The sequence below is a fragment of the Camelus ferus genome, chromosome 14 (assembly GCF_009834535.1).
Source record: "Camelus ferus isolate YT-003-E chromosome 14, BCGSAC_Cfer_1.0, whole genome shotgun sequence".
NCBI classification, from domain to species: Eukaryota; Metazoa; Chordata; class Mammalia; order Artiodactyla; family Camelidae; genus Camelus; species Camelus ferus.
In genome coordinates, this window is record NC_045709.1 from 33,454,264 (window position 1) to 33,475,088 (window position 20,825).

The 20,825-nt window shown below is 43.6% G+C and overlaps 1 protein-coding gene across 4 annotated transcripts in view; it reads left to right on the forward strand.

Moving 5' to 3' along the window:
* The first annotated feature begins 9,962 nt into the window (after positions 1 to 9,962).
* GGACT (gamma-glutamylamine cyclotransferase) overlaps positions 9,963 to 20,825 on the forward strand; it is a 34,583-nt gene continuing 23,720 nt past the window's right edge. The window contains exons 1-2 of one of the 4 annotated variants that reach the window (XM_032496719.1): positions 9,963 to 10,082; positions 13,448 to 13,615. The gene's annotated coding sequence lies outside the window, so the exon portion shown is untranslated. Of the gene's footprint in view, positions 10,083 to 10,135; positions 10,452 to 13,444; positions 13,616 to 20,825 lie in introns of those variants that run through there. The other 3 variants (XM_032496721.1, XM_014568172.2, XM_032496720.1) reach the window with 3 other exon arrangements.

A 20,825-nucleotide genomic window follows, 5' to 3' on the forward strand; every position in this document is an offset into this window, starting at 1 on the left:
GACCACCCTCTTTATTTCTTGGGCTTCTTTTTTATCAAGACTGAAGTGGGAATCTGGAAGCAGTCCCCCTCTTACTTTTTTTTTTTTTTTTTTTTTTACACTGTTTTTACTGCTAATCACAGTAAGGGATTGGGGGTGGGGGCGGTGACAAAACAAGCAGGGATTGTTGCCGGTTTGGGAAATCCGAGAGTCCTGATCATCGTCCTTCACCTCCCTGATTGTGAACATCACGAAACCCTGGCAGGTGGTTTGGGGTTATTTTTTGTTCATTTGTATGCTAGATTTCTTCCCTGTTTAGATGCAGTCTTACATTTACTTCCTAGAAACTCCATCCTGTAGATGTAGCCTGCTTTGCCTTCACAGGGCTCTTTGGAATTCTGATTCTGTTGCATTTCTTAAGCATGATCCTTTACATTTTATTTCAAATGACTGAGTCATGCAGACTAGAGAACCGAGCCCCACAGCAAAGCACTGGACATCTGTGTTCATATTCACACCTATCAGCTTGGACTTCGGTGTGAGAAAACCTAGATTTGGGTCTTTGCTCTAGCGCTTTGACATCATAGGCAAGTCATTTAGCATTGCTTAAGCTTTAGTTTCCCATCTACAAAATGGGCATAATAAGACCTCCCTCATAGTCATGAGGTACTTGGCTCAGTCCTTGCCTCAGTAAATGATAGACTAGACTTTTGGAGGAAGGTACAGTTTTTTGCAGCAGACAGATTTGAACTTAAATGCATTCATTCCTTCATTCGACAAATATTAAGTGTCCTTATATGCCAAATACCCTCCTAGGCACTGGGAGGGAAGTGGGCATGGCCCCTTGCCCTCACGCAGCAGACAGTGCAGTGAGAGACAGCAGTTGTCAAGAGTTACGTCATTAATAACTGTGGAGGGAAACTGGGTCTAGCCTGAAGAGTCAGGAAGGGGTTCCCGGAGAAGGTGACTTCTGAACTGAGAGTTGATAGGCAGAAAGGAAGAAGATCATTCTAGACCACTAGTTCTCAACAAGGGAGGTTTTTACACACACATATACCTCCTTCCCACCCAGGGGACAGTTAGCAATGCCTGGAGATGTTTCTGGCTGTCACAACTGATGGGGGCGGGAGGATGCTACTGTATACAATACACAGGAACCCCCCCCCCCAAAAAAAAGAATGATCTGACCCCAAATGCCAGTAGTGCTGAGGTTGAGAAAAACTAGACTGGACATGAAGAAGAAACAGCATGTGCAAAGGCCCTGTGGTGAGAAAGCTAAAGCATTTGGTGAACCAAGTCCAAGGGGGAGAGTCACTTGATGGAGTAAAGGTGACTAGAGCCAGATTATGCCAGGATTTGCAGACCACATGGTCTTTATCTTAAACCATGAGAGGTTTCAAAGCAGAAAAGTGACATGATCAGATCTATGTTTTGAAAAGATCACTCTGGCTGTTGGTGGGGAAGGAACTGGAGGGCAGCAAAGAAGATGTGAGCAGACCAGCAAAGAGACCGCTGCACTTACCCACGGTAGAGATGAAGGTGGCTTGGGGTAGCCAAGCAGCAGTCAAGTTGTTGAAATGTGGACTGAACCTGAGAAATATTTAGGAATCAAATGGTGATGGAGAGGAGGTGGATGTGTGAGGGACTGAGACCCATCAAGTTTCATCATCCAGTTAAGCACTGATAGACACCACTGAGAGGGAGAGACTGGCTATAAACTAGAGACAGCATAAGGTCCTGGAGAAGAAAGGAGGGGCTGGGACCCACAATCAAGTGGAATTTGACACTAGTGAAGAGGAAATAAATCCCCTGTATGTTAACTAGGTCTAGATGAGGACAGATGTGGACGTATCTGCATTTATACAGTTAGCCAGACCCCAGTTGCAGAATTCAATAGTCACATCACAAGAATCTCAACCTTTCTCAGCCTTGATTTCTTCATGTAAAAAATGCAAGTAATAATGCCTGACTTACAAGATTGCTATGAAGATTAAAGTTAATATAATAAAATGTCTGCAGTCACACCTCCAGTAGGGCAGGCACTAGCCACATGCAGCTGCTGAGCCCTTGAACTGTAGCCCCTCCAAACGGAGATGTGCTGTAAGCATAAAATAAGTGCTGGGCTTTGAAGGCGGGCATGAAAAAATAATAGAAGGCATCTCAATCACTTTTATATTGATTACATGGTGAAACAATAATATTTCGGATATAGTGGGTTAAATAAAATATTGAAATTAATTTCAGCTGTTTCATTTTACATTTTAATGTGGCTACTAAATTTTAAATTACGTATCTGGCTTGCATTTGTAGTTTACCTCATAGTTCTCGCGGACAGCAGTGAGCATAACAGAAGCTGAGTGTATATATATGATACCTACCTAGCAATCTAATTCATTTTTTTAAAAGAACATCTATTACATCTAATTATAATCTAATTAATCTTCTAAATGTATTAGGTATCTACAAGGTGTATATTTCTCATCTTTGTCCCTGAGGCTTTCCTGAGTGGAGTGGTCAGATGTCCTTCTGGGGACTGGATACAGCAGCCCTACAAGATTACCTGGTTGCCAAATAGCCACAGCTGATGAAGGAAAATATTCTTTTCTATAGACTAATTAAAGCTAATAAATGTTGAAAGAATGGCAATTAGAAAAATCTTCCTATTTTTGTCCCCAGTGAATTAGTTGATTCAGGCAAAGCTCAGCAGTGAATCAAATCATTAGCTAAAAGATCAATGGAGAACTTTTTAGTGGAGGGGACCAGGCTGTCACCAGCTAAACCCACAGCCTGATTTCAGCATTGATGAATGGAACACCCAGATATTATGTGCCTCTCGCTGTGACCCAGTGTGGAGTACACAGAACCACCTAAGAAATACTTTTGCAAAAACTAACTTTGACCTTAATCTAAGCAAAATTAGCCTTCTTTGATTCCTAAGTTTAAATAAAAACCTGCAATATGACATTTTTGAGACCATTGATAGTAAATAAATGTTAATTTTGTTGTGATAATGGTATTAAGATGATGTGAGGCTATGTGTATTTTTTAAAGATACAAATACATACTCTACAGAGGTGAGATGTTAGATTTGGAATTTTCAACAATAAAAACAGAAGGAAAGGGAAAGTGGAAGGAAGGAAGGAGAGAAGAAGGGAGCAGGTCTCTGCTCATCTTTGCTGATGCAATTCTTATAAAATCACCTCGGGTTAAATTATGTTTTCATTTTTTGCATACATCTTTTAAATATCTTTGCTTAGAAGACATCTAGATAGCCAATAGGCACGTGAAAAGATGCTCAACATTGTTAATTACCAGAGAAATGCAAATCAAAACTACAATGAGGTATCACTTCACACCAATCAGAATGGCTATCATTAAAAAGTCCACAAACAATAAATGCTGGAGAGAGTGGAGAAAAGGAAGCCCCCCTACACTGTCGGTGGGAATGAAATTTGGTGCAGCCATCCTGGAAAATAGTATGGAGAGTCCTTAAAAAACTAAAAGCAGAGTTACCATATGATCCAGCAATCCCACTCCTGGGCATATATCTGGCAAAAACTACAAATTAAAAAAATACTGCACCCCAATGTTCATAGCAGCACTATTTACAATAGCCAAGCCATGGAAGCAACCTAAATGTCGACAGATTACTGGATAAAGAAGATGTGTATATTTATACAATGGAATACTACTCAGCCATAAAAAATAATGAAATAATGCCATTTGCAGCAACATGGATGGACCTAGAGATTATCATACTTAGTGAAGTAAGTCAAAGACAAACATCATATGATATCACTCATATGTGGAGTCTTCAAAAAATGACACAAATGAACCTATTTACAAAATAAAAAGAGACTCACAGACATAGAAAACAAACTTACGGTTACCAGAGGGCTTTCCAGGGTGGGGAGGGATAAATCGGGAGTTTGGGATTTGCAGATACAAACTACTATATATAAAAGAGATAAACAACAATATCTTACTGTATCATGTAGGGAACCATATTCAATAGCTTGTAATAACCTATAGTAGAAAAGAACATGAAAAAATACATACATGTATAACTGAATCACTATGCTGTACACAAGAAACTAACAACATTGTAAATCAACTATGCTTCAATATAAATAAATGAATGAATAAATAAATAATCTTTGCTTAATGGTGAACTTTTTTATTTTATTCCATGTTTTAGATGCCTCTCTGTTCTTTCCTTCTCTGGAATCATAGTCCAAACTGCAGTTTTGAGAGCCTCCCTGTCCTCTTAGCTCCTGAAAATACCCTTCGTAAGGCGTGGCCACGCTGCTTTGGCTCCACAAACTGACAGCGTGGCTGCCTCCCCAGCAGTTGTTATAATTTTCTCTTTACCAACCAACTTCCAGTAGTTGATTACAATTAGGTTGTTCCCGGTATCTATTGCTCCAAAACTCAGTGGCTTAAAATAACAATACTTTATTTTGCTCATTATGATGGTTGATTTCAAGTGCTAACCTGACTGGGCATGGAGTGCCTAGCTACTTGGCCCAGCGTTATTCCCTGACTAATACACTCATGCAGCGGCAAGTTGGGCTGGAATCGATCCCCAGTGGCTCCTCTCTGCTCCACGTAGTGTGAGCTGGGGGGGGGGGGATGGAACAAAGGCGGGGTCCTGGAATCATCCAAAGCCTTGCTCACTCACATGTCTGGCAGTTGATGCTGGGGCTGCTGGCTGTGACCTCACGGTACCAGCACCTGACCTCTCTCTCCGTGTGGCCGCTTGGTCTTCCTCACAACTCGGTGGCTGGGCTCAAGCACACACGTCCCAAGATGGCCAAGGGAAGCTGCGTCACCCTTTGTCACCTACCTAAACAGTCACATGTATCTCCTGCCCCATTCAGATTCAAGGGGAGGGGACACAGATGTCACTTCTCCAAGGGAGGCAGGTCAGCGCCACGTTGTGCTGCACAGGACAGGAAGTCTTGCTGCGGCCACCTTGGAAACGCCGTACAGTAGCACTTTACCTTCTACTGCTGGTTTAGTCTTTGCAGATTAAAACGGTCGGAAACGCAAGTCAGAAACTGACAGAGGAACTGCCAAGTGTGACATCCCCAGACGTTCAGGTCACCAGAGCACCCCTTCACTCCCTCTGTGTTGCTCTGGTGCCGATTTTGTGATTAGTATTTTGAGACCCAGCGTTCACTTCCCCCACCTACCAAGCAGACAGCACAACAGAGCTGCAGTCATGTCACAGCTCTGCCGTTCCCTCTTTATCTCCCCTGCTGAGCTTCCACCCCTAGATTTCCACACGAGTCTCTGCCTTTTTGATTAGTGGGCCTCTGACCTCAGTGGCCCCTCTCTTTTAAACAGGGTACAGATTTTCAAAGCCAATATCCACCTTGACTCATATCCTACTACATTTTGATGCCACCAATCTATGATTTTTTATTCTTATATTATTACTTTTTATTTGGAGATCATTGTAGATTCACACGCAGTTGTAAGAAATAATACAGAAATCCATAGATCCTGCTTCCAGTTTCCCCCAGTGGTAACATCTTGCCTAGCTGTAGTTCAACATTGCAGCCAAGAAACTGACATTGATACAGCCACCAATCTTCTTCAGATGTCACCAGTCTTACTTATTTGAATATTTGGCTGGGTGCGATTTTATCGTGTGCAGACTTGTGAGGTCACCACAGCCAAGCTACAGAACAGTCTCATCAGGAGGACCCCTCCTACACTTTTATGCTATTACCTTTTTCAGAATATTTCCTTGAGCACTGACTGTGCACTAGAAGTGTGAGAGCTGCCTGGGATACGACGGAAAATGAAAACAGATGTGATTCCTGCCCTGCGGGACTTACCGTCCAGATTATGTCTCCCATGTTGTGTGCCCAGGTTGGGTCATGCTGGTATAGACATCTGGGGCTGAGCACTGTTACCAACCCCCTTTCCAGGGAACTCCTGGGGGAGTCAGCGAGCCCCCGGTCACTTGTTCATATCTGTCTGTTTGCAGCCTTCCTAGTGTCACAGGCTGTTAGGGCATTTCCTTCCTTCTATGTTCAAAGTTCCCCATTAGTTGGTGAATCTGTTTTGTCTTTTGTTTTTTTTTTTTCCTGGATGCAGTGAAACTCAAATCATGTTGAATTTTCTATTTCATAGGAATAGATATTGGTTCAGTTGCCTCTATCTTCTCCTTTGGGCCTCATATTTATGGTAAAAGCTTCTCCAGGCATGGGAGAAATGAGTTATCATCAGGCATAAGAGCTATTGAAGGGTCAGCCGTATTGTATTTACATAAGGGGCATCTGGGACGTACTACTGTATTGATCCAAATAGAAGCATCCCAAGTGTTGAGTAGCCCTGATTTTCAGTAAAGTGAGACATTGCATATTACTTGAAATATTCATTAATAAACATCAAATATAATTATTGAATATTACAGCTTCATTGTAAAATCCCACAGAGTCTTGTCTTAAATCACCTCTCTTGCCTCTAAAATTCTAACAAGAAGATACTAATTAAGGCTACGGCCTCTTTTAAGATAAGTTTCCTCACAAAATGAAAATCAGAAGCTGGTTTCTAGTTCAAAGCAGAAGAAACATGGCCCTGTGTGGGACAGTTCAATCAGGATGAAGGAGACAAGAAAATACAATGGTGGAGACAGGAGCCAAGAGAATGCCATCAAATATTAAGGTTTTTCACTTGTTCTTCTTTCATATTCCAATCTCTTTTCTTTACACTTCTAGAACTACAGTTTATATTAACATGGGCTGCTTATGAGCTATAAGAAGTGGGGGCGGGGGGGACTTCATGTTCTACTTTTGTAAACCGTGGCTTCATTTGAAATTCCTTTTCTTTCTAAGTGAAGGAACATGTATGACATCACAGAGAAATCTTTATTCAAGAAAGCCATGGATGGATTTGTAATAAAGCTGTGATCAGGTGCACTGATGGGAAGGAGACACCATATAGGATGCTTAGGTAACCAAAAGTAGTCACTAAATTGCTTTGCCCAGCAGATGAGTGAGATGTTGGAGAGCCTGGGCCTCCAGAGCGATGCTGGGTAAAGAGATCTCTGGAGGTAGCACTGCCCAGATTTGTGGCTGAACTGTGGGTGTGCAGTGCAGCCTCTTTTTAGAAACATGCCTTTAAATCTCCACAAAACTCTGTATGCTGTATGACTTTCTTGGTGGTCGTCTGGAAATAGCTGGCATTTGGGGGCATAAAGCTCACATGTGAAGGGAAAATCCATGTGTGGGTTGAACAGTGCCTCCCCCCCAAAAATCATGTCCACCCAGAACTTCAGAATGTGACTGTATTTGGAAATCGGGTCTTACAGACATAATTAGTTAAGGATTTTGAGAGGAAATTATCATGGGTTTAGGTGGGCCTTAAATCCAATGTCCGGTGACTTCTACAAAGAGGACAGGACACATACAGACACACAGAGAAAAGAAGGCCCTTGGAGGGTGGAGGCAGAGATTGGAGTGATGCTCCCACAAGCCAAAGAGTGCCAGGAGCCACCAGAAGCCAGAAGAGACAAGGAAGGACCCTCCCCTAGGGCCTTTGAGGGGGCGTGGCCCCATCCACACCTTGATGTCAGACTCCTGGCCTCCAGAAGAGCATTTCTGTTGTTTAAAGCCACCCCATTTGTGACAATTCCTGGCCACCCTAGGAAACTCACTCGGTAAGTAACTTAGTCTTTCAGCACCTTGACTTCCCCAGCTATGAAATGAGGGATAATACTGTCTTTTTCACAGATTTATTGGGAGGTTTAAATGATAAAAGTTATATAAAGCCCTAGACCCGTACTCGGCACATAATAATATTCAATAAATAATTGAAGGAGAGGTAACCCTCCTTTTCTTGAGGTTTTTAATCCTGGAATTAAATGACCCAGAAACAATCTCAGGTTTATTTTTATCATTTATGTTCTAAGTCTAATTAGTTCCTCAAGTACTTTAAACCTGTTAGTTACACTGTTTATAGAAACTGCCTTGAGCATCCTGCATTTCTAATCATTTTATTTTTTAAATATGTGGTATTTAACAGGTGGTTCCAGAGGCGAGGAAGGTGGGGGGAGGAAAGAAATGGGTGAGGGAGATTAAGAGGTAGAAACAAACTAAATGAGTTCCAAGTATGGAACATATTGTGTGGGGAATTTAGTCAATAACTAAGCAGTATCTTTGGTGACGTGTCATAGCTGGACTTACCATGGAGGTCCTTTTGTAATGTATAGAACAGATCACTATGCTGTGTAACAGAAGCTAACAGTGTTGTAGGTTAATTATACTTCAAAAACAAATAAACATACAGAGAAACTCACAGAAAAGTAGATCAGATTAGTGGTTACAGGACGGGGCTGGGGAAAGGGAGGGATTTAGAATTGTCAGTCAAAAGATACTACAAACTTCCAGCTATGAGATAAGTAAGTACTAAGGATGCAAAATTAACCCCGCTGTATGTCATATATGAAAGTTGTTAAGAGAGTAAATCCCAAGAGTTTTCATCACAAATTTTTTTCTATTTAATTTTGTATCTCTATGAGATGATGGATGTTCACTAAACTTACTGTGATAATCATTTCATGATGCATGAAGTCAAATCATTATGCTGTACACCTTAAACTTATACAGTCCCTTGTGTCAATTGTAGCTCAGTAAAACTGGGGAAAAAAATTATCATTATGAAAAAAAAAAAAGCACTTGTTAAAGTGCATTTGACTGGGCCCTGCCTCCTCGCTGATTCAGAAGATCTGGGGTTTGGCCTGAGAGTTTGCATTTCTAAATTTCCAGGTGCTGCTGATGCTGTTGGTCTGGGACCACGTTTTGAAAATTACTACTTTAAACTATTTGTCTATGGGTTATTTTTTGACAGTTAACCTGAAGACTTCATCCCAAAGAGCCCAATCTATGTTGGATCAGACTCTCCCAGCCTTATCTGGCAATAAATGCAATTTAACACTCACCTTGTTACCATCTTTAATTTTCCTTTATCACGAGAGTTATCTATTCATGTATTTTCCTCACTTTCTTTTACTGACATGATCTTCCTTCCTCAAAAACTAAATAAATAAATAAAAACGGAACAATTCTTCCTTTTGAAAAAAATTAAGATGATTACTGCTACTCTTTAAAAACAGTATGTTAAGAAATATACACAAGGCTTTTTATATATTTCAACTTAATCCGGAACTTCCCCAAACAAGAAAGAAATCTGCAATTATGGCTCATGAATCTGATTTTTTAGACTTCTTTAGGAATTGTACATCTGTTCAAAATGCCACATCAGCATTATTGGAAATGTCTGAATAAAAACCAGATTGTAAAAACCACATGCGTCCAGCCCACATACATGAGAAAATGGAAGAGGCAGAAAATGATTAAGGGTGATTATTGCTAGTTCAATAACTAGTACTTACATATTTGTGTCTTTGGGGGGCAGGGGCAGAGGTGGCTCCCCTCTCCATCTCTGTGCCATTCCTGTTACCTGGGTCCCCAAAGTAGCATCGCTTAAGACCAGAATGAACAAATCCGTAGAGAAAAATTCTCTTTCAGCTTTTTGGTCTTCACTCCCCTAGTTTCTGGGACTCAGATTTATTCCTTGGATCCAGGGAAAAGATGGTAAGTCTTTTTTTCCATTGTCTCCTACAACCTCAGTTTTAATTTTAAATGGAGAATTGGTAAATAAGTGGCACTATCGAGACTGTAAGATTATCTGCATCCCGTATGGTATCAGCGCTGAGCTTGTAGCAGGAGGGTGAGACCTTGGTGATGTGTATATCCGCCCTGCAGGCTGCACCCCGAAGTGTGCGCTCATTTCTAAGAAGGTGTGTATGTCCCCATCTGATGTGGTGTGTCCCCAGGTGTATCTGGGTCCAACACGAACTCAAGGCCGACCATGAGCACCCAGGTGGGCCGCGTTAGAGCGTGTGCGCCGGCCTGGCTCCCGGCGCGAGCCCAGGTGCGCGCACGGCCCGCTCGGGCGGGTACCGCAGTCCCGCCTCCAGGGGGCGCCGCCGGGGGCGGCCTCCCGGGGCGGCCGCTGCAGCTTCGGCCCGCGGTTTCCGTCCGGCCGCCCGGACCTGCTGTCCCCGACGGCACCGCGCTGGGCCGCAGGTGAGGCGCTGGGCGCGTTCCGGGCCGGGGCCTCTGTCCCCGCTCCTGCCGCGAGGGGGCCCTGCGGGCCCTGGGGACTCGGGCGTCGCTGCCGGCGCGTCGCGCCGGGGCCGAGTCCGCAGCCCGCGGGATCCGGGGAGGGAAGGAGAGCGGGGGAGCGGGCAGAGCCCCGGGCGGTGACGGGACGCGGACGCCCGCGGGACCCGCTGGAAAGGAGGGGACACGGGGACGTTAACCGCGTCCACAAATGGCTCCGCGCCGCGTGACGCGGACGCCACGGCCAGAATGGGCGGGGGCAGGAAAAGGAGCTGCCTTCGGGTGTAGAAGCTGCCTGTTCCCGAAAGGGGAAAAGTGATGACCATTCAGAAGGTAGGAGGTAGTTTTAACATGATCTCTGAGTCGAATGAGGCTGACACTTAAGAAATTCTGCTTTTAATTGTAGAGATTCCTGTTTGCGAGGAGACCAGGAGCTGCAAAAGAAATCTAAGAGCTTCTGGCATTTGTCAGTTTTTGAGCTCAGGGTTTTTTTTGGAGCAATTAGAGACTCAGCTGAGTTTTTTGGAGAAATTTCTGTTACTGGCTTGATTATAAAATGTGGTTATCGCTTTCACTCTTTTGGTCAAAGATTAACCCCAGCAGTCGCAGTGTAAACAGGTGCACGGTTTTTTGAGCACACCGTCCTGACTCCAGCTGACTTTGTTTATATGAACTGATAAGAAAATGCACGAGACTTGTAGCCACTTTTTTAAAAGCAGGATATCAATTTTGCTAAACGTCCCAGGGCGAAGTCATGTATTAAACACTAAAGGGTCTCTCTAAGTCAGTTGGACTGACCTATATAAAGTGTAGGTCTTACGCACACACGTTTTTATGTGCTTTTTCCTATAATTGAAGACTGTTCTCCCGGGTCTCATGCAATTTATTGAAATGCTAAGATGGCGAGGTCTCCCAGGTGGCCCACATTTTCCCCAAATGCCTTGTTTTCCTGAACCGACTCTCAGGAGGAGCCATTAGTTCCTAATAAGCAGGCTGCCTTGGTAGAAAGCATTTGTAGTTTAAAAGCTGAGTGTGCAAAGTTAGACTAGTTTCTAATGGGTGGGCTTGTGTATGGAAATATTTGAGACTAGCTGACCTCACAAACGAGGGTCCGGACTTTTAGCCGTGGTTCTAGAGAAGGTTGTTATTCATGCTGGCCTTAGGTAGTGGGCAGCTGGAAGTAAAATAGAGCAGGGATAGAAACTGTTACTGCATAGGTTTAAATTATCTGTTCATGTTCCTGTTATTTTATGTAGTAAGATCTCTTGAAAGTTCCAGTCTGGGTCAGCTCTTCCGAGTGGAGTCATCGAAGGGCTTTGTACCCAGATCAGCCAGGCCTTTCCGAGGAGGTAGCGCGCCCGCCCCTGCAGGCCGGGGCGAAGGTGGGCACAACAGTTTTCGCAGAGCAGTGAGTCCCAAGGAAGATGATGATAAGAGGACACATTCAAGTAATCTTAGTGGTCTTTTCTAGAACCGTCTCCATCCAGAGGGAAACAGTAGATTAGAGATTTTATTAAGAGAGTGTTGGTTAAACAGGGCCAGCATCTTGTTTAACAGGAATCGGTTCTTTATTGAAATTCTCTTTTGTCAGTGAAACTGCTCCTCAGGGCAAGACAGCCTTGCTTCGGTTGGATTTGAGAGGATTTGACAGCTGTGTGGGCAGAGCTTACTCCGTGGAAGGTGTTATTATGCAACCCCCCCCTCCCCACAACAGGTTTAGAGAGAAGACCCAGTTACTAGAAGTCTCTGGTTGTGTGATGTCATGACTAGTAGACTTGGTCAATAGCTAAAAAGGATGAAGTAAGTGCCCCAGGGCGGGTGGAGCACAGAGGGATGATTCTTGCCCGAGAACCTGGGACATCACGTTGTGGCTGGACCTTGGGTGCAGAGTAGAATTTTACAGGAAAGACGTGGAATGGGGGCGTTCTTGGTGGCGGACACCAGGAGCAAATATAAGAAGCTTTAAATGTAACTCTGTGTAAGGAGGGTGGGGCGGGAGGCCTGCCTGAGAGAGAGGCTGTGTAGAGAGAAACTCTACTTTTTAATCAAGGCTCTAATTTTTTTCCTTTTTATTAAAGCAAACATAAAAGCAGAGTGAATAGTATAATGAACTTCCATGTATCCATCAAATAGGTTTAACGATGGGTTAAAATGATGTCTTTTTTTTAGCCATATCTGCTTCATCTTTTTGTTGAAATAGTTTAAATTGCAGATGACGTTATATTTCACCCCTAGTCAGTGTGGTATGCACCTCCAAAAAGGCGTCTTCTTGTATAACCGTAATGCCATTGTCACCTCCTTATCAAATTGGCAGTCATTCCTTAGTGTTTTCTAAAACTCAGTCCACAGTCACATTTCCTTGATTGCCTTGGAAATGCACTTTTACTGTTGGTTTCTGTGAATCAGATTCCCAACAAAGGCCACACGTGGTACTCTGTTGAGCACCTGTTGCCTCTTAATCCAGGACGGGAGTTGGCAAACTTTTTCTGAAAAGGGCCAGTTACTAACTCTTTGCTTTGCAGGCCACATGGTCTCGGTTGCAGCTTCTCCACTGCCTGGGCCCCCAGAGTAGCCACAGATGATACTTTATGCGCATGGCTGCATTCCAGTAACATTTTGTTTTCAAAGGTTTTTTTTTTTTTTGTTTTAAACTCTACCAGTAGGTTGCACTTACCCGCAGGCCACAGTTTGCGTTGACTGGTCTAGAGCAGCCCCGTGAGCGGTCTCCTTAACGCCAGTAGTGTGTTGGCATCACTTGGTGTGGCCTGTGGATGGCTCACATTGTGGATTTAGTCAGGTTTTTGTATAGCGTGGTTCAGCTTGTTCCTCTATACTCTGTACCTCCTGGAAACTGGACGGTGGATCTAGAGGCTTAATTAGGTTCGGAGTCACCATTTTTGGCAAGGATACTTCAGATGTGGTCTGAATTTTTTTTAAATAAACGTATGACTTTAAAAGACTCAGAAACCCACATTCAGGAAGCTCAATATACCTAAATTAAGCTTTGCCGGATGGCTGAAGATACCCTTTTTTCTTTCTCATTTTCCTTACTTGGAGGAGAGGCTATAGCTGCTCTCTCTCAAGAAGGTGGAGGACTGTGAGCCCCCCGCGAGGTCAGTGGGAACTGCCCTCTGATCGCGGCATCCTGCCGCCCCTTGGGCTGGGGGACCACGTTTTCCACTGAACGGCAGTTCCTTCCTTCCATGGGCCCACCCACAGGTCTGAGAGCATCCGAGGGGCCGGAGGATGTGTTCTTGTCTTTAAGCCTCTTGTCTCTTAAACATTCAGCTTTCTCCACTCACCTTCCTCTTCATCTCACCCGCTAGCAGGACTGAGAACTGGATTCTTGGTCCATGGGCTTCTGGTCACGCTGCGAGGTGGGAGTCCTACCCTGGTGTCCTGTTCGAAAGGATCCTGACGTCAGAAGCTTTTCAGACTCAGACTCGCGATGGTGTGGAATTCCAGGGCGGTTCGTTTTTGAAGAAATAAGATTACAGGTGAGAATTGTTTTTCCTCTCTTCTGGAGTGTTTGTTGCTCCTACACTGTAGAGCATCAAGGAAGTATGCTGACAGACAGCATCATTTGGAAGTCCTGTCTTTTTGTCTCTTAGGAATAGTAGGGAAACTGTCTGTTTATGCCTGAACTCATTTTTCCAGACAATGTGTCATTGGTCTTTTTCTTATTGATTTGTAAGAATTCTTTATACATTGAGAATACTAGTCTTTTGTCATGTGTGTTACAAGTATTTCCCCACTTTTTTAACTTTGTTTACAGTACTTATATGCTGCAGAAAATTTAATTTTATATAGGAAAAGAAATCAATCTCCCCTTTACAGTTTCCTTGTTTTGTATTTTGCTTAGTATTATTTGCTTATTATTATTTTGACCCTCCCAGTTCAAGATTTTTTAAGTATGTGTTAACACAGATGAATGGACATGTGACTGGTAAAGAGGAATATTGAAGGCGGCTCTTTCTACAAGATACTATAATATTAAACTGATTAAGTATTGGCGTTAAGATGGGCCCTACATTGATTAAGTGTTGAAGTTGGGGAGATGGGTATTTGGGGGATATTATATCATTACATCCCATAATAAAAAAGTTTTCTTCAAAAAAAGAATAGTAGATGGAAAAGCTATCTTTGACTCATTCGTTCATATTCAATAACTATTACTTATCTACTTTGTGCTGAACACAAGGGGGTATTTTGTTAATAAAAGCAAAAGATCTTGGAACTTGTATGTCTCCCGTAAGAGGCAGATGTTAATGTCACGGTTAAGGGCACCAATTCCTATGTCAGATTACCTGGCTTCAGATTCTAGCTCTGCCAGCCACTGGCTGGGTGGTTTTGAACTTTTCAGTTTTAAAAATGGAGGATAATAATCGTGTCTACCTGATAGGGTTTTGGGGAGGCTTGAGTGAGAAAACCCATGGAAATTCCTTTGCGTGGTCCCTAGCACTTAGTAAATGCTCGATGAGTGCAAACTCTGAAGAAGGAAAAACAGCAACTTCAGCCAAGCAAGGACCAAGGCAGGAGGCGCAGGTGCTGAGCTGATGTTTGGGGCTGGGTTGTGACCTCACCTGGGCGGGTTACGCAGGGCTGGGAGGACCTTCCAGAGGAAGGGACTTTGGAGTGAAGATGTGAGATGCAGAAGCCATGTCTTTTCCTCAGAAGTGCCCTCTTTGGCGAGTGACGGGGGTGAGGGGCAGCAGAGGGAGGGCACAGGCACAGGCAGCCACCCGAAGGAGCGGGTCTGGTGTCACTGTTAGTTTCCTAGTGCTGCTGGCGGGGCCACGGCGCCACGGCTCACAGCCACCCGGACCAGTCATCCCTCGGCTCCATAGGGCCTCGCTGGGCTGCAGTCAGGGCCGTGTGCCCTTCCTGGAGGCTCTGGAGGAGCTCCCTGCACAGAAGAGCACCACTGCGGCCCCCCGCCCCCAGCCAGGAAGGGGCTCGGGCTCAGAGGGGCCCATTTGGATAATCCTGCATCTTCAGGCCCTTAACTTTAACCACAGTCTGTGAAGTCCCTGCGCCACACAGGGTGCCACCATCAAGGTTCAGGGGATGAGGACACGGTGTCTTTGGGGCCCTTTCTTCAGTCACATCGCCCTGCCCTGTACTGTGTCACTGCTGCAGGAGCAGGGCCACCCTCCAGACGTCTGGGGCGGTCAGATACACTACTAGCAGGAGCTGCCGACTCCGGCCTGGTTCCTCTGCTCTTCCGGGGAGCCTGCCCCAGACCCTGGGGGCCTCTCCGTCAGCTCTGGGGTAGGGGCTCTGCTGAACGGCTGTCACAAACCTGCTTTGATTCAGTCCTCTGGCCCCGCCCTCCCCCAGGTCACTCCTGCCTCTGTGCCCTGATGGGGCTGTTCCACCTTGTAGTTTTTTTCTGTTATTTCTGCCTGTGTAATTGTTTTTGCACACCAGCCTTAAACACCGCTATTTTCAACATAATTCACACTAAAATAGCGTTTTCTCTTCTGTTAACACTGGTTGGGTGAGAGCCGCGTCTTCCTCATTGGATTGCCCGGCCGTGCCTTCCACATCAGAGGTGCCCGGTAAGGAAGGGCTCATTTCCAGTTGGTTGGGAGTGTTTCCATAGAGCTCTGAGATTTGAGTCACACCAGAGTAAATCAGAGGGAGAAACAGCAAATGAAACAGAACCTCTCGTATTATGCTGTACCTTTGTCCGTTTGCTCATTCCTACATCTGCTTTTAAATCTTCGAGCGTTCATTACCTCTCCCTGCCCCTGTCATCTGCACGTAGGAGGGTGCAGCAGACAAGTTAATGAAAATTATTAATATTTCTACATCTCATGATGGTTTTAATGATTTATGAGCATTATATGAGCTTTGAAAAGCATTCTTTAAGCTATTATTTTTTAGAAGAATCACAACTACCTGCTTTGAATTACTTTCTCCCTTGAGTTGGTTTTCTATATAATTAGATGACTAATATAAAAGCCTTATAAAACTGGTGAGGGGAAATTAGTGAGTCCTAGAAGTGAGTAAAGAACAGTTAGATGGCATTCTAGGGAGTATTTATGAAGACTTTTTGTCTCTGTCATCATTTTGTTATGAACATTTCCGGCCACGCTCTGAAGTAGAGCAGAGTAAGCCCTCAGTGGACCCATATGGTGTCGGAATCCACGTGCCATCCCGGCTTTGCCCTCCCTTGTTCCATCTGCCTGACTTGCTTTGTTTTTTGAGTTTTTGTTTGCTTGCTTCTGGAGAATTTTTTGAAGCAAATACCAGAAATATTTCATACCTAAATATTTTAGTATTGAATTTTGTTTAAAAGTTTAGTTTTTGCATAACTATAGTCCTACCCAACAATAATTGAAAAATCCTTAGTATCATATAGTGCTGTGTGCAAATTCCCCCACTTGTCTAAAACAGTCTGTACAGTTGGTTTATTCAAACCAGGATCAAAACAAAGCCCTTTCGCTGTATTTGATTTATATGTCTCCTGTCTCTATTAATAATGGATGTGTGCCATCTTACCTTAATTCAGAATGCTCTTACTCTTTTACCTTTTAACTCAGCGTTTTGGAAGAGTTGCATACTGCTCATGCGTTCACTCTTTAATATTATTATTTGAATTTATATAAAGTTGACCTTTTTTGTTGTATGATTCTATGAGTTTTAAAGTTGACTGATATAACCATCATCATAGTTCTGACACAGAGCAGTTCCATCACCAGAAAAACCCAAGAAACCAAACCAAACAAGCCCATCCTCATTCGGCTCCCTTGCACTCACACCCTCACCTTGCCACTCGTCCCTGACAGCCCTTGGTCTGGTCTCCATCTTTATAATTTTCACCTTTTTCAAAATGTCACATAAATGAAGTTCTACAGTATGTGTGTGACCTCTAAGATGGGCTTCTTCATTCAGAGGATGTCTTTGGGATTCATCCACTCTGGGTCCTTCCTTACTGTGGAGCAGTTTTCCGTCTCACGGACATACCACAGGTATGTCCACTCACTGTTAGGGAAGGTTTTTTTTTTGCAGTGATCCATTCATTGTCTTGTGCACACCTTGTTCCTGTTTTACCATTAGTAACTGGTGGTGTGTAATTGCTCTTACCATCAGTTTCACGCTGGATTAGATTGATCATGAGTAGTTAGTTACATGAGAGCAAATGGATATAAGCAGAGAGTAATTCTCTGAATGCCATTTAGCTACAGTGAGCGCTGTTGCAGCTTTAAAATGGACTGTTCCCCTGTGCATTTGAATACCTTTTTCCTTTTAAAGCATGTTGAGCTCAAGGAAGAAAGCCATTTGAAATTTGTGAGCTGGGAGGGAGGGTATAGCTCAAGTGGTAGAACGCATGCTTAGCATGCGTTAGGCCCTGGGTTCAATCCCCAGTACCTCCTCTAAAAATAAGTAAATAAACCTAATTACCCCCACCCCCCGCCAAAACACACACACACACACACACACAAAGAAATTTGTGAGCTAAAGCTCTTGCTTGCCTCTCTTTGGATGATTAGGGACCACAGCCACTGAAAGTGTGGCATTGACTCTTGGGTTAGTCACTAGAATGTCTCTGCTGTTGCTGTCCCCTCACCCCTCTCATTAGATGAAACTGTGAAGTCTGGGTACCCGAGGTCACTGCTGAGGGAGGGCCTGTCTTTAAACTCAGGTCTCCCCCATTAGCTGCTGTGGTTTGAGCTCCCAGTGGGCAGTGTTATTTGTGAACAGAGTGGATATTACCGTCATCGAACTGGAAGAATGGTGTCCATAAAGGTTTTACTTTGTGACTAGAAGCTCTCTGTTTTTACTCTGAAAAGTTGCTGGAGCGTTAGGCCCATTGACAGATCTTCCTTTGTGCCATGGGGTCTTAGAAAGAAAAACCGAGCCTGACACAGGAGGGAGACTGCGGACGGACCGCCAGGTGGGCTTCACACACAACTGAAGTTGCTGTGGTCTGAAGCCTCAGAGGCCACGCTCAAAATGTAAAGGAAAGGGATGGGTTTCTGTGGTTACGTAATCTTTGGTTTAAAATGAGCGTGTTTATTGACCCTTATATCAATTAGGATTGGAATAAATCAAAAACAGTGGAGGATTAGTAAGGATGTTCCCTCCATTGGACCCAAATCTTTGATTTGTTTGAAGAGAAATTATAGATGTTTTTTAAACTTTATGCTTATTGATATTAATAAAGTCATATATATATATATATATATATATATATATTTTTTTTTTTTTTTTTTTTTTTTTTTTTTTTGGAGGTGAGGGATTTGGAGGAAGGGATAATAGAAATGGCTTGGGGCCTTACGTCCAGGGTTTAGGACTGCAGACTAACACACGCGCTGCCCCCTGGTGGCAGCGTACTGAACAGTGCAGTTCAGAGGGGAGGAATTCTGCAGAGTCCATTGTGCAGAATTGTGGAGGGAGCTAGGAGATGGTTTCTCTTTCCAGCTCTTCTCGTAATTACTCTCTGTCATCATGATGTTAGGCAAATAATTTAGTTCAATGAAAGTCCAGATTTCACTCTCTCCTACTCTAAAGTGTAATTTCTAAAGTTTCTCCCTGCTTTAACATCTTACTCTCCAGTGGAAACAGCAGATGTTACAGAGAAAGATGTCAAGTTCCACTTTTCCCTTTAGCTGCTGAATCCTAGCAAATCCTAGATGTTTATTCAGGAAAGCGGGCTCTAGAGTAAAAGAGCGACTCCTGAAGCTTAGTAAGGGTTTGGCTCTGGGCAGCAAACTGCGTAAATCTCTCTAGCACAGTTCGTAATTCATCAGTGCGACAATCCTGCGTTACTATGAAGGCCTGCAAGTTACATCATTTTAAAAATAATCTCCTTATTCTTAATACAGGTCTTAAAAAAACATAAAATTTACCATCTTAACCATTTTAAGTGTACGTTTCAGTCATGTTAAGTGTATTCATGCTGTACAACAGACCTCCAGAACTGTCTCATTTTCCCAAACCGAAACTCTGCCCCCATCAAACAGCAGCTCCGCACCCCCTCCTCCCACAGCCCTTGGCCACCATCCTTCTCCCTTCCGTCCTGTGTGTCTTTTTGTGATGGGCTTATTTCACTGAGCGTGATGTCCCCAAGGCTCATCCATGTTGTAGCCTGTGACAGGATTTCTTCCCTTTTTCAGGCTGAATATTGTATGTATGTATGTATGTATGTATGTATGTATGTCGATGGACACTTGGGTTGCTTCCCCTCTTAGCCATTATAATAATATAACTATAATTATTTTATAATTATATATTGTATATTAACACAGAGAGAGTTTATACAGTTGTTTTCTGTGCATAAAAGGATAAACTTCATTATGAAGCACACCATTCAACCATGCTGGGTAATTAGGAATGGCTTTTCATATGGATAAGTTAAAAAGGAGCTAACATTTACTGGCCACAAGCTATGCACCAGATACTACAGATCTGTGATACATCCTGTTGTTTAGTTCTTATAATAATTCTGTGATTTACCTTACTTATTAAAGTCACCGTGCCAGCATTCTGATATGCACGATCTCGTGTAGTCCTCATATATCAGCCCTTGAGGCAGGCATTAGCCCATTTTTTAGGTGATGTACCTGAGGTTTATTTTAAAGCCTGGAGGTGGCTGAGGGTCAAGAATGCTTCCAGAGATTCATTCAAGGGCTTCAGTTACCCCCCAAAGCAGGATGGTAGCCAGTAAATATTAAAAATGGGAGTGGCAGAAGCTGTGGTTGCCCCCAAACATCCATTCTCTCCCTCTTGAGTTACTGGTCCCTTTGTTGCCAGAAAGCAAGTGAGAGCTACTCAGCAGTAACTCTGTTTTAAAGCATGTTTCCAAGCTGTGAAATATTGGGGCTGCCGCATTTTCAGTCTCACAGGGGCTCCTCTGCCTAGACTGTCCGGGTGAGCTGTGCAGACACACGTGTTCAGACGGTCAGGCAGGCTGGACCAGCTCCTCCGTCCTGACGCATCCCTCTTGCAGGTTTACTCATGATGTCCAAAGAATTGTCTCTTTCCTTCTTGGAATCTACCCCCCCTTTTTTTGTTTTGAGGTCTGACCTGACAAGTTACTGCAAAGAATGATGTCTTCACAGGTCTTGGATTTTTAATTTCAGGCGTGTCATCGGCAAGCCAGTCTAAACAGGACTAACTGAATTTGGGGAAGACACGTACACAGGCAGCCATCACTCATGAACTAGGATGTCTAGAGAAAAAGTATCTCAGGTTTATTTCACTCCAGTCTTTTTCCTGCATCATGTTCAAAATTAAAAACAAATATAAAAAGCATCCTTTAAACCTGTGTTTCAGTGCAGCTGCCTGGGTGCTTGTGGAAGGTGTGAGCTGGGCCTCTGGGCTTCCCTCCTCCACGAAGGCCTGGCTGCCATCGCCGTGGGGCACACCCAGCTCGAAGCACACAGAGCCCTGTGCTGTGTTATGCTGGTGACACCAGGTGTTGAAAGTAAAAAATGTGATTCATTCCACATTCTTAAAATGGTTATTCTTGTTGCTTAATATTTATACTTAAGCCGACCTTGAATCATCAGAGAGTAAGCACATAATGCTCTTAGGAAATGTGTATTCAGCAGTATTGTTTAGGGAACAGTCTCTTAGTTACATTAAAATGATGGGGAAATTTAACAGGCTAATATGTACTAAACTTGGAAAGGGCCACCTTTACTTACCCTAAGTTTTGTTGGTATTATCTTTATTTTTATGTGTTTTGCTTTCCTT